Source organism: Rhamphochromis longiceps, linkage group LG2 (genome assembly GCF_057381845.1).
Source record: "Rhamphochromis longiceps isolate RC_006_pf linkage group LG2, R_longiceps_female_GT1.1, whole genome shotgun sequence".
In the NCBI taxonomy this organism is placed as follows: Eukaryota; Metazoa; Chordata; class Actinopteri; order Cichliformes; family Cichlidae; genus Rhamphochromis; species Rhamphochromis longiceps.
In genome coordinates this window covers 21,974,794-21,985,963 of record NC_140558.1, presented here as the reverse complement: position 1 = coordinate 21,985,963, position 11,170 = coordinate 21,974,794, and the positions used below count along the sequence as shown (strand labels likewise).

The 11,170-nt window shown below is 37.0% G+C and overlaps 1 long non-coding RNA gene and 1 pseudogene across 2 annotated transcripts; one reads left to right on the top strand and one right to left on the bottom strand.

Annotated features, from left to right (window-relative positions):
- Positions 1 to 6,346: 6,346 nt before the first annotated feature.
- Positions 6,347 to 8,944, bottom strand: LOC146677168 (uncharacterized; annotated as a pseudogene). The gene is made up of 5 exons (XR_014913346.1): positions 8,805 to 8,944; positions 8,462 to 8,638; positions 8,165 to 8,272; positions 7,839 to 8,046; positions 6,347 to 7,674 (listed from the first exon to the last, which is right to left on the bottom strand). The product of XR_014913346.1 is annotated as an uncharacterized LOC146677168 (transcript).
- A 124-nt stretch (positions 8,945 to 9,068) lies between these two features.
- Positions 9,069 to 10,203, top strand: LOC146677167 (uncharacterized). The gene is made up of 2 exons (XR_014913348.1): positions 9,069 to 9,199; positions 9,586 to 10,203. It is a non-coding gene; the product is annotated as an uncharacterized LOC146677167 (long non-coding RNA).
- Positions 10,204 to 11,170: the final 967 nt, after the last annotated feature.

Sequence of the window (11,170 nt, the reverse complement as noted above, 5' to 3'; positions counted from 1 at the left end):
AAGGTAGTGGCTGCTCCTGTTCTGCAGATTACTGTGAAATTATAGACAGATTTCTTTTTTAAAAACTGATGGTACGGACATATTCACAGGGCAAAAACTGTGTGAGCCAGCTGGAGAAGCTTCGTAAAAGTTGTTAAAAAACTTTTCAGAAGTTATCGGCCAACATCTCAACAGTGAGATGAATGTTAGGCTGATCTGCTGAAGTCAGCAGAAGTGGTGGCTAAATGAATGGTGTTCCACGTGTCTCTGTAAGCTAACTAACCTCTATGTTCAGTGATAGCAACAAGAGTAATTACATATTGCACTCATGTTACTTTTGATGATGCTAATTATAGCAATTGACGCATAAAATGCTATTTTCTGCTGTATCTGTCATATCAATGAGCAATGTTACTGTTATGAGCAAACATACGTACTTTGATAACTTTTTGGGCAGAATTTAGTTGTAATGTATGAAACTTTAAGCTTTAACATTCATATTTCGGTTTGTCTAATGATTGTGTTACATGTATGTTTATCACAACTATGTCGGTTAGGCTGAAGAAGTCCTAACAACAGTTACAATTTAATCCGTTAACTACCGAGTACCACACATTCTCATGATGTTATATTATTGCCAATTGCAGTTATTTTTTAATTGTTAAATTCATGATTCACTTGAATGCTCTAAAACAGAATGTACAGTAGAACTCTTTGAAAATGAAATGACAGATTAGAGACTATAAACCTGTTTCTAAATACTGGTCAGGTCTTGTATTGAGCTATGAGCTCATGATGAAATTCCACTGATTCCATTGGATGCGATCCTCCCAGTGTGACCTCCAGGATCCAGATCTGCACAACCAGTCAGACAGCGAATGATTTATCTGATTTTTGGTAGGATTCCACCAGTCATCCCAAATGGCAACAGTGGACAGACGAAAAGACTGAACTCCAGACTGTTAATGCACCCAGTGTGAAGCTGCTCCAGACTGTAAAATCTCGAGACTTTGATTCTTATATATTTTTGCGCTGCAGGGCCTGAGTTTCTGACTGACAGATCATTACAGATCATTCCCTCATCTGATCTGTTCTGACTTGACTGACCATCGACTCTGCATAACTCTGAGGAACAAACTGAAAGATGAGGTTGCAACCTAACCAGATACTTTTTAAAGGGACAATTCAAATAATTACCATTTGCATTCATATCCAGCCCCTCCTCCCACCTAGAGTGAGGTGCTCCTACCCATTGCATTGGTAACCAATCACAAAGCTGTAATGAATGTGGAGTTTGCGTTTGTTTCTGACTGACTTACATTCAATTCTCATTTCTGGGCGAGCTTTCTGTTTTTTATTTCCATACTAAAATAACTTTACAGATCATGACATTATGGGGAGTCACTTTACGTATAGTCCTTAAATGTCTTAATGAAACTGCCTCTTCTGTTTGTCCTCTTATTTGACAATATTAGGAGTGTGGTAGCAGCATTTGTGTCAGTAAGCTAACTTCAGCTATTGATAACTTTGTGTCAAAACCATTATTAGGCCACATTCAATGATAATGGTCATAATGGTCACGGACATAATGGTCAGTGTAACTGTTCTGTTTTATTTAGGACTGTATCTGTAGTCATGGGAAAAAGACAGCCTTACACATGACAACTATAAAACAAATGACATTCCCACCAATCCTACAGGCGCTACCTGAACATGTGACTCAGTAAATGTTAGCGTGCTAGCCCGTGACACTATGATGCTCATACTTGCCTTTTTCTACCCTTGGCTTGTGAATGACGCTGCCTGTGTCCTAGAACCTTTTCCCACCCTTTGTCTTTGTTCTCCTGTAGAGCTGTTCTCCTTTTCTCTCATAATCTTCAGTTGCTCTGTCTTTTTTTACTTCCTCTTTCTTCCGACCAGTGTCTGCTATCTCTTGCCCCGATCTCTCCTTTTCTATCTCTCCCCCCTGACTTCAGAGGAGTTTATTTCCTCCCCAAGAGATTCGCCACCCACCCACAGTTCTCTCTGATTGAACTCGGGAGCCTCTAAACTTCTGTGTTATGATTCAGTTTTTTCTGACCTGAGCAAGGGGCGTGCCCCCCACCATTACATCATTATATCGGGGGAACAAGACGATGAAATCATAGTGGAAGAGAGACTGGATGGTGAATGTAATCATCCTAATGCCCCCCAGCATTGAGAAGAAAGTATCAAACAGGATCAGGGTAATGGAGTGGAAGGCTGATTGAGATTTCAGTAAATTAATTAGGCCCCAGGAGAGGGCTGGGTTAAGGAGGTGTGCTGGATTGCAGAGTTTCATGAGAGACAGATGGATGGGTGGGAAGCAGAGGTTGAGGACTGGGTCGGTGTATGAACGGGAAAGAATGAAAGAAGAAAAAGACCAGCAGAGGAGGGTCTATGTATAGATGAGTGTGGCAGACTCTAATAGTGTGCAGGCTGAGGGTGGATGTGGCTGCAAAGTAGAGACGACGATGAGAGGATGAATGAAGGGTGCATGCATGCAAAACACAAAGCATGGGATTGCAAGGGCAAGCTGACATGACTAGTTGTATTTAACAAAGGTTACATAGCTGGCATAGATAGCTATGTAAAAGAGAAAGAAAAGACATACACTGTATAATTGAATTTCTGCTTTTACACACACACACACACACACACACATACAGATAGAGATGGACAAGGGAGCATTAAGTTCAAACCCCAGAGCTTCTGGTCTCTGTGTAAATGTCAAGATCTCACTCACCATAATGACCCTTGAATCACCGAGAATTCAGCCCAGAGCATGAGGTACATCGTGTTGACTCCATTATCCATGAGACGGTTAGCTCATGGCACTGGCACTACAAAGACTCGAGGCCCAAAGGTGCTGCAGTCACAAGATTAAAATCTCATCATAAAGGTGTCCTTGAGAAGAGTTGGGATGATTCATCCCCAAGCTGATTGTTGCACAAACCCATCACCAGTATTGGAGAAGTGTTAGAGTTAGTTTTTATAATGACATGACTGGGGAACATATAAAAGTAATGGAGACTTATGCATGAATGTAGGATACTCTGGCTCCAGTTTGTCCAGCTGTTCACTCGGGACAGTGCCTGGGATTTCACTATGAAATACATTTTCAAAATAAAAGACCAGATGGAGACTGGTCTCCACTGAACACTGAAAACGCCTGGTGTTGAAGGAGGGAACAAAATTGTCATGCACCAGAGCCTCCACGATCAGCTGCTCTCTTATTCACACTGGGTTGCCACAACAGATAACTCCACATATTTGCTTTGTTAGATTTTTTTATGCCGTCCTTGAAAAGCAACTCGAGGATTTGTGTTTTCTCCTAGTCTCAAACCAGGGACCTTCCACATGTTAGGGAAATGTCCAAACCACTCATCCAACTGTATGACGCTGCATGTTTGTTCTACACTTTTTCAGAGGCAACATTGGTCGTGCTTCCTTAGAGAGGGGTAAGGGATTATTGTAACCAGATGTGAATCTGAAAAATCACCATGAGCTGAATGTCTGAGGGTGTAGTGAGCCACCTCGCTTTTAAAGTGTTGCATGGAAAGTCATCCTTGAGTTGCGTGAAATTTCAAATGGAGGAAGTCAGATTGATACATGGCTGAAGCAGCTGCCTTGACACTAAACAATGAAACACACACACACACACACACACCTATACTTCATTATTAATAAACAGTGTTTGCCACAAGATCCAAAATGTCAAGAAAAACATTTTTACTTGCAAACTTACTGATGTAAAACTTACTTTCACTGACCACAAAATCTTTGACATGCATCCTTCTATCAAGGCACTTCAAACAACAGCTCAGATCTAACCTACACATCAGGGGCTTGATCCACTAAATCAGCTTAGAGCCACTGCTCACTTCTTAGAAAAATAACACTGATATGTTGTTTTGTGATAGTTCTCGTGCAAAGACACTAAACAAAAGCAGGGCTTTGTCAATGTCAAATTATGACTTGCACTCTAAGACGCTGTATAAAATGGATCATATTAGCACTGGGAGGACCAAAGAGAACTGATAGAAGTGATAGAAAACTAAGCGAATTTAAAAAAAAAAACAAGACTTATTTAAAACAAAAGTCCAAAGGTTTCCTCGTAATAATCTGAGAGAATGAGCAGCAAACTCAAAACCATTTCTCAGGAAGGGGAATGAAGCTGGACTTTTGGGGTGGTCTAAAACATGCCAGCATTTCACAGTGGGTGATAAAATCCACCCTGACTGAAGTCAAACACGAGTCAAAGCTTTAGGAGAACTACTTGAACACCAAGTTGCTCTCTTGAACTTGTCTCCACAGTCATCTGACCTCAGCTTCTTTCAGGGGGATACAGTTTGTAGGCTGAGATGAGTGAGGTACTCTAAATATCACAAGAAGCTCACTGTAACATTTTTAGCTCTGAAAAATGGTGGTACCCTCTGTGTGCCCTTTAGTGACGGCTGTAAGACTGGCACTGATGCTACATGTTTGGGCAAAAGCTGAGAACTTGAGGTACCCGACCCTTTTTTCAAAAGGCAAAAACAAGAGTTTAAAAAACAACCAAAAACACGTTTTTATTAGAATTCTCAATGAAGACTTCTATTTATAATAATCATAGATTTTTAATGTTATTAGAAGCTAAATTCCTCATGAATTTATTAATTTACAATCCACTCTAATAACACCTTGTTTGCTTACTTTTAAAGAGCTTTGGCTAAGAAATAAAAACAGTTCTTCCAAGCTCAGTGCAAACTTTGCAAACTTTGCAGTCACTTTAATACAATGGCACTTTCCCAAAGAGAGACATACAGAAAGCTACTATAGGGTTATCACAGCTTTCAGACAGTGAAGGCCATCCAACTTCTTCATAAAAGACTCCATGTTTATTATTATTCAGAAAACTGTCTTCAGGTTTATTAGTGGACCAAAAAAATGTGGATTCACCACCAAAAACAGAGAAAAAGTTGCTTCAACTATCTCTTTTCAGTAAAAACTAGGAAAGTTTTTGTTGTAATCTCTCTATCTAATCTGTCATAAGCGAAGTTTGACAAAAAGGCTTTTGAACGTATCCTTGTATGTTAGAAAAGTGAAAATGGTTGCAGCCATCCGCTTCCGCTCTAAAGAACAACATCCACATAGAGAAGAAAACACTACTGGTCAAAGCAAACCCTCCAGTATTCAGCCAAAAGCATGATGTTAAATCTACCGCATATTAGCATTGCATGAGCATATTTGCATATGACAGGGTTGATGTGGCAAATTCGCAACCAGACAGAATGTAGGGAATGATATTACAGTTGCATATGCTCACAGCAACGGCTGTGCATGTCCTTCTGAATATTCTTTCCAGGCTGCAGCCTAAAAAAATGTACATTGTCATCTTTAGATATGCTTCACAGGGTTTTTTTTTATACAGGCACGGGAGCACATTCTTCCGGGGGCCCTACAAACTGAACTTAGTGATTCTATCATATTTGACTCTTACTTGGAGGTGTGCCATAAAGGATAAAACCCAATCTGACACTTTTTACAACTCTTGCCATGTCATCTTTCACTTGTACTTTGGATATTTGTGCAATCCCTCTAAACTATTCCTGTCCTTGAGCTTTCAGTGTTTGACTCTGATCACATGCATCCAATAGTTGGAGATTGTTAAAGACGAACCGCTGTGGCCAAGGATATATCAAGCATAGCAATGTAAAAATGGCTAAAAAAGGGGGAAAAAACAAGGATTGCCAGATGAATACTGCACAATGTTCATTTTTAACACTACTTTCACTCACTGGGTCCACGTCCTCATTTTAGGTTTGACAGCGTTTTAGTACACTGTTCCAAAAAATAGTAATGTCAAATGATTTTACTGTGTATTTTACAGATGTGTACTGTTTCTCTAGAATATCATTACATTTACATAAGTAGACTGTGATCTGACACGTCAAATGTAAAATAACATAACATCACTGTAAATGTAATAAAACACAATTTACTTGTTTGTTAAATATATTTTGTTGTACATATGCATATTTAGATCGTAAAAATACATCCAGAAATGTCTCCCATCATGCCTTGGGACATGTGCTGCTGTTTAGATGTTCTTGTTCTATTGTTTATGGTTACGTTACTTTAAACTGTTATCTTGAATGTTGTGTTTACGCCGTGGTGCAGCGTCACTGACAGTTGTTGTTTTGTAGAGAGAGTGCTGGGTACCACTTTACAATAAGGCTCCCCTTATAGATGCTAATAAATAGTTTATAGCTATATTATTAATTAATCTGTAAATGCTTTATAAACCATTATTAATGGTTTATTATGCATTAGTTAAGGGTGAGAAAGAGGAAAAAACTGACCGGTTTCTTGCCAAATAGTGAGCCAAATGTGTTCACCTATATATTTCATCTAGAGTTGCTATATTAAACATTTCAGACTAAGTTACTATCCTGTAAGCACAATCAGCATTTGTAAACATATTTTTTATCATAGAAAATTGTACTTCAGAAATGCATTATAAATATCCACAACTATCAATCGGAGCTTTATTGTAAAGTGTAAAGCATAAAACCATTTATTAATGAATAATAAATATTTATAAATGCCAAATGGGAGCCTTATTGTAAAGTGTAAAGCATGACACCATTTATTTATGACTAATAAACATTTATAAATGACAAAAGATAGCTTTGTCGTAAAGTTTAAAACATGTCAACATTTATTAAGGACTAATAAACATTTATAATTGCCAAATGGGAGCCTTATTGTAAAGTGTAAAGCATAACACCATTTATTAATCACTAATAAACATTTATAAATGACAAAAGATAGCTTTGTCGTAAAGTTTAAAACATGTCAACATTTATTAATCACTAATAAACATTTATAAATGCCAAATGGGAGCCTTATTGTAAAGTGTAAAGCATAACACCATTTATTAATCACTAATAAACATTTATAAATGACAAAAGATAGCTTTGTCGTAAAGTTTAAAACATGTCAACATTTATTAATCACTAATAAACATTTATAATTGCCTAAAGTGAGTCTTAAATGTATAATGTCACCATTTATAACACTTAGACCTAAATTACAATCAGTGCTTGAAATAACATTTAACTACTGTCAAAAATGGCAATGTATTGTAAGAGTAACACATGTAACATTAAATGTGTTTTTTAAAACACCAAACAGTCACCCACTCCAAAAAAAGTTCATGCCAGACTGGTTCAAACTGGAAATATTTTTTGTATGTCCTTAAATAAGCGTCCCAGTGGTCCATCAGGGTGTCGCGAACCAAGCCAAGATGACCACTCAAGAACCATCAGGTGTTCCTCCAGCAACTTCTCAGTGCGATTTCCTTAATCTACGGACATGTCCTTTGATGGTCATCCAAGCCCTTTCGATATGCTGTGTATGACTGCCAGATTGAGGATCTACAAACCACCTGCTGTGATTTACAGTGTAATGTCTGTACCCTATGTTTGTCAAAACATTCTTGTAGGCTCTCCACTCATCACTGATAATGGCACTACCCAACTTAGCATGCTGTCTGATCAGAGGAACAAGGTGGCGCCTTGATCGTTTTTCAACAAGTTTTAACACGAGCCTTCGCCTTTTGTCTTTAATTCCCATCATTCCAAATACCCATTTCTTCCTTTTCCATGCATTTCCAAAGCGTCCACGTGCATACTGAAAACAAAAAGAATAAAATTAAACAGAATATCTACAAAGAAACATTCAAAAAGATGGTTGCTTCTACTAATTTTTTTTTACTTATGGTAAAGGTTTCCATGTTTAGAGGACACATTCAGATCTGCATTGATTCTAACAAACCTGTCTGAGAGTTTACCAACCTTTCGCTGATGACGGAGACATCTTTCATCTATAACCACAAATTCTCTGTCACCACCAAGACGGTGTCCATTGTTTATTCTGTGTCTTTTAATTGCACGTATACAAATATGTCGAATGTGTCTTGCCATGCTACTTAGTGTTCTGGAGCTGCCAGCCACTTCATCATCGATCATATCTATTTGTCTGAGCCTGAGCCCTTGTGAAAATCTGTGATAGAAATTGAGGCAATTATTACTTACTGAGGCCCTAATTTTATTTCGCAAGTCTCGTATTGGTGTTCAATTATGAAAGGTGCATTGCTATTAATGTCTACATCTACATATACCTGTAAATGAACTTCATCCAACTGAAAAGAGATGTTTTTGATTTCTCAAAGAGGGAGCTAGTTCTAATTGTTCTGGAAACTTTCCTATGACTTGCTCTTTTGCAGCACCTGAGAACATACAAATGAGTTAAGTAAAGAAATGGACCCTTAAACAAGAGCATTAATTGAAAAGATAATCACAAAATTAAGTATGAAGAAAATAATAATGAAAAGAGGTTAATGCTCCCTCTTGCATTGATAACCGAAATATTTTGTTATATTTACTACATGCACTACATTATCATGCATTATACATACCACATATATTGGTCTTTCTTCACCACGGAAATCATTTTCATCTTATGGTGACAAACAGGACATCTAAGCTTCTTTTTTAGCAGGTGTTTCTTCTGCAGCCATTTAATGAGCCTTAGTGCCTTATATTTAGTTTGTTTTCCTTCTATTCTGGCGCGCAATCTCATTCCCAGAGACATTCTGGTGGGAAAAAATGAGTAATTTATTTTATTATCACCTCGAAACACCGTAAAATACTCTATGGGAGTCTAGTGCAAATCGGTTCAGAGTTAAAGAACTTCACATGCTATATAAAACAAGCCCTATAATCAAAAATAGTCCCACGCAAAAAAGAGGATTGTCTCACCTGTTATAATGTATCTCCGACTTTGTTATGTAGATCTAACCCGCTGGATTCATGCTAAAGAAATATGTTCTGCCGCCAAAGGGAGGGAAAACAAATTTAATTTAAACGCAGAGGAGCTTATACAACCATCCAATCACAGTTAACTTTATTAAGGAAAGCCCCTCCTCTCAGAGCGCGACAGGCAGTGGAGCGCTCTGGAAGGTCAAGCCAAAGGGGCACGAACAGACACACTGAAGGCGCTCGTTCAAGTTGCTGCACCATGGATGGAGCAGAAGATAAAAATTTGTGTGCGTCTGCGACTTACACAGTTAGCACACGTTCGAAGAGATACAAAAAGCAGAGACTGGATGATCTAGATTGCACTAAGCCAACGATGTCAGCAGTTAGACATGAAGGTGAGTATAATGCTAGCTAGCTAGCTAGCTACCGAGCCATTTGGCTGCTAGCTACAGTGGCTAACTAACATCACATAACATGTGAATAGCTCTATTACTATTGGTTATTCCAAACGATTGATATCACTTAGTTGTATATTTTTAGTTTTGTTTATGTGCATCATTAAATTTATATTAAACACCCTGGTAAGGCAGTACACATAAGAATTATTTGCCTTGTTTTAGAAATGTCTGAACCACCACATGTGTATATAACATAATTTTTACAAAGTGGCTTTTTATAAATTCAAGTTGTAACCGTTTTTAATCAATATTTTATTTGAGTTTCCCAAGTTTAGATTATAAATTATTTTAGTATTGTAATTTAATAATTGTTTGTTCTTTAGATTCTTCTTCTAATCCTGCCCCTACTGCAACTGCCCTTCTTAACAAGGAGCGAGAGAAACTGACTTTTCTTAAGGAGGAACTGGAGCGCGACACCCTGATGGACCACTGGGACGCTTATTTAAGGACATACAAAAAATATTTCCAGTTTGAACCAGTCTGGCATGAACTTTTTTTGGAGTGGGTGACTGTTTGGTGTTTTAAAAAACACATTTAATGTTACATGTGTTACTCTTACAATACATTGCCATTTTTGACAGTAGTTAAATGTTATTTCAAGCACTGATTGTAATTTAGGTCTAAGTGTTATAAATGGTGACATTATACATTTAAGACTCACTTTTGGCAATTAAAAATGTTTATTAGTGATTAATAAATGTTGACATGTTTTAAACTTTACGACAAAGCTATCTTTTGTCATTTATAAATGTTTAGTAGTCATTAATAAATGGTGTTATGCTTTACACTTTACAATAAGGCTCCCATTTGGCATTTATAAATGTTTATTAGTCCTTAATAAATGTTGACATGTTTTAAACTTTACAACAAAACTCTCTTTTGTCATTTATAATGTTTAGTAGTCATTAATAAATGGTGTTATGCTTTACACTTTACAATAAGGCTCCCATTTGGCATTTATAAATGTTTATTAGTCCTTAATAAATGTTGACATGTTTTAAACTTTACAACAAAACTCTCTTTTGTCATTTATGTTTAGTAGTCATTAATAAATGGTGTTATGCTTTACACTTTACAATAAGGCTCCCATTTGGCATTTATAAATGTTTATTAGTCATAAATAAATGGTGTCATGCTTTACACTTTACAATAAGGCTCCCATTTGGCATTTATAAATATTTATTATTCATTAATAAATGGTTTTATGCTTTACACTTTACAACAAAGCTCCGATTGATAGTTGTGGATATTTATAATGCATTTCTGAAGTACAATTTTATATGATAAAAAATATGTTTACAAATGCTGATTGTGCTTACAGGATAGTAACTTAGTCTGAAATGTTTAATATAGCAACTCTAGATGAAATATATAGGTGAACACATTTGGCTCACTATTTGGCAAGAAACCGGTCAGTTTTTTTCCTCTTTCTCACCCTTAACTAATGCATAATAAACCATTAATAATGGTTTATAAAGCATTTACAAATTAATTAATAATATAGCTATAAACTATTTATTAGCATCTATAAGGGGGGCCTTATTGTAAAGTGGTACCGAGTGCTGTACCATGAGTGACTTCTGTTGTGCTGTTGTTGAACCTTGAGGCATATTGTAGCACCACAAGTGTTTTATTAAGGAGCTCCCCCTACCAGTTTGGGGTTAAATAACAAGCTCAATCTCTCTCTGTGAGCTTCTTTGTTAAGATTTCTCTGCATGCCACAATGTAAGACATTGCACGGACACGCTGTGCTAATTATATATTTTGAAAAAGAAATGTAGAGGTAGGAATTGCAATTAATATAAATAACATGACGCTAACCATCGGCCAATGAATGTGAACTAACAACAAGGTCGCGGGTATGGCTGCGACCGTAGGAAAAAAACCTAATATGAATGTATTTTACTG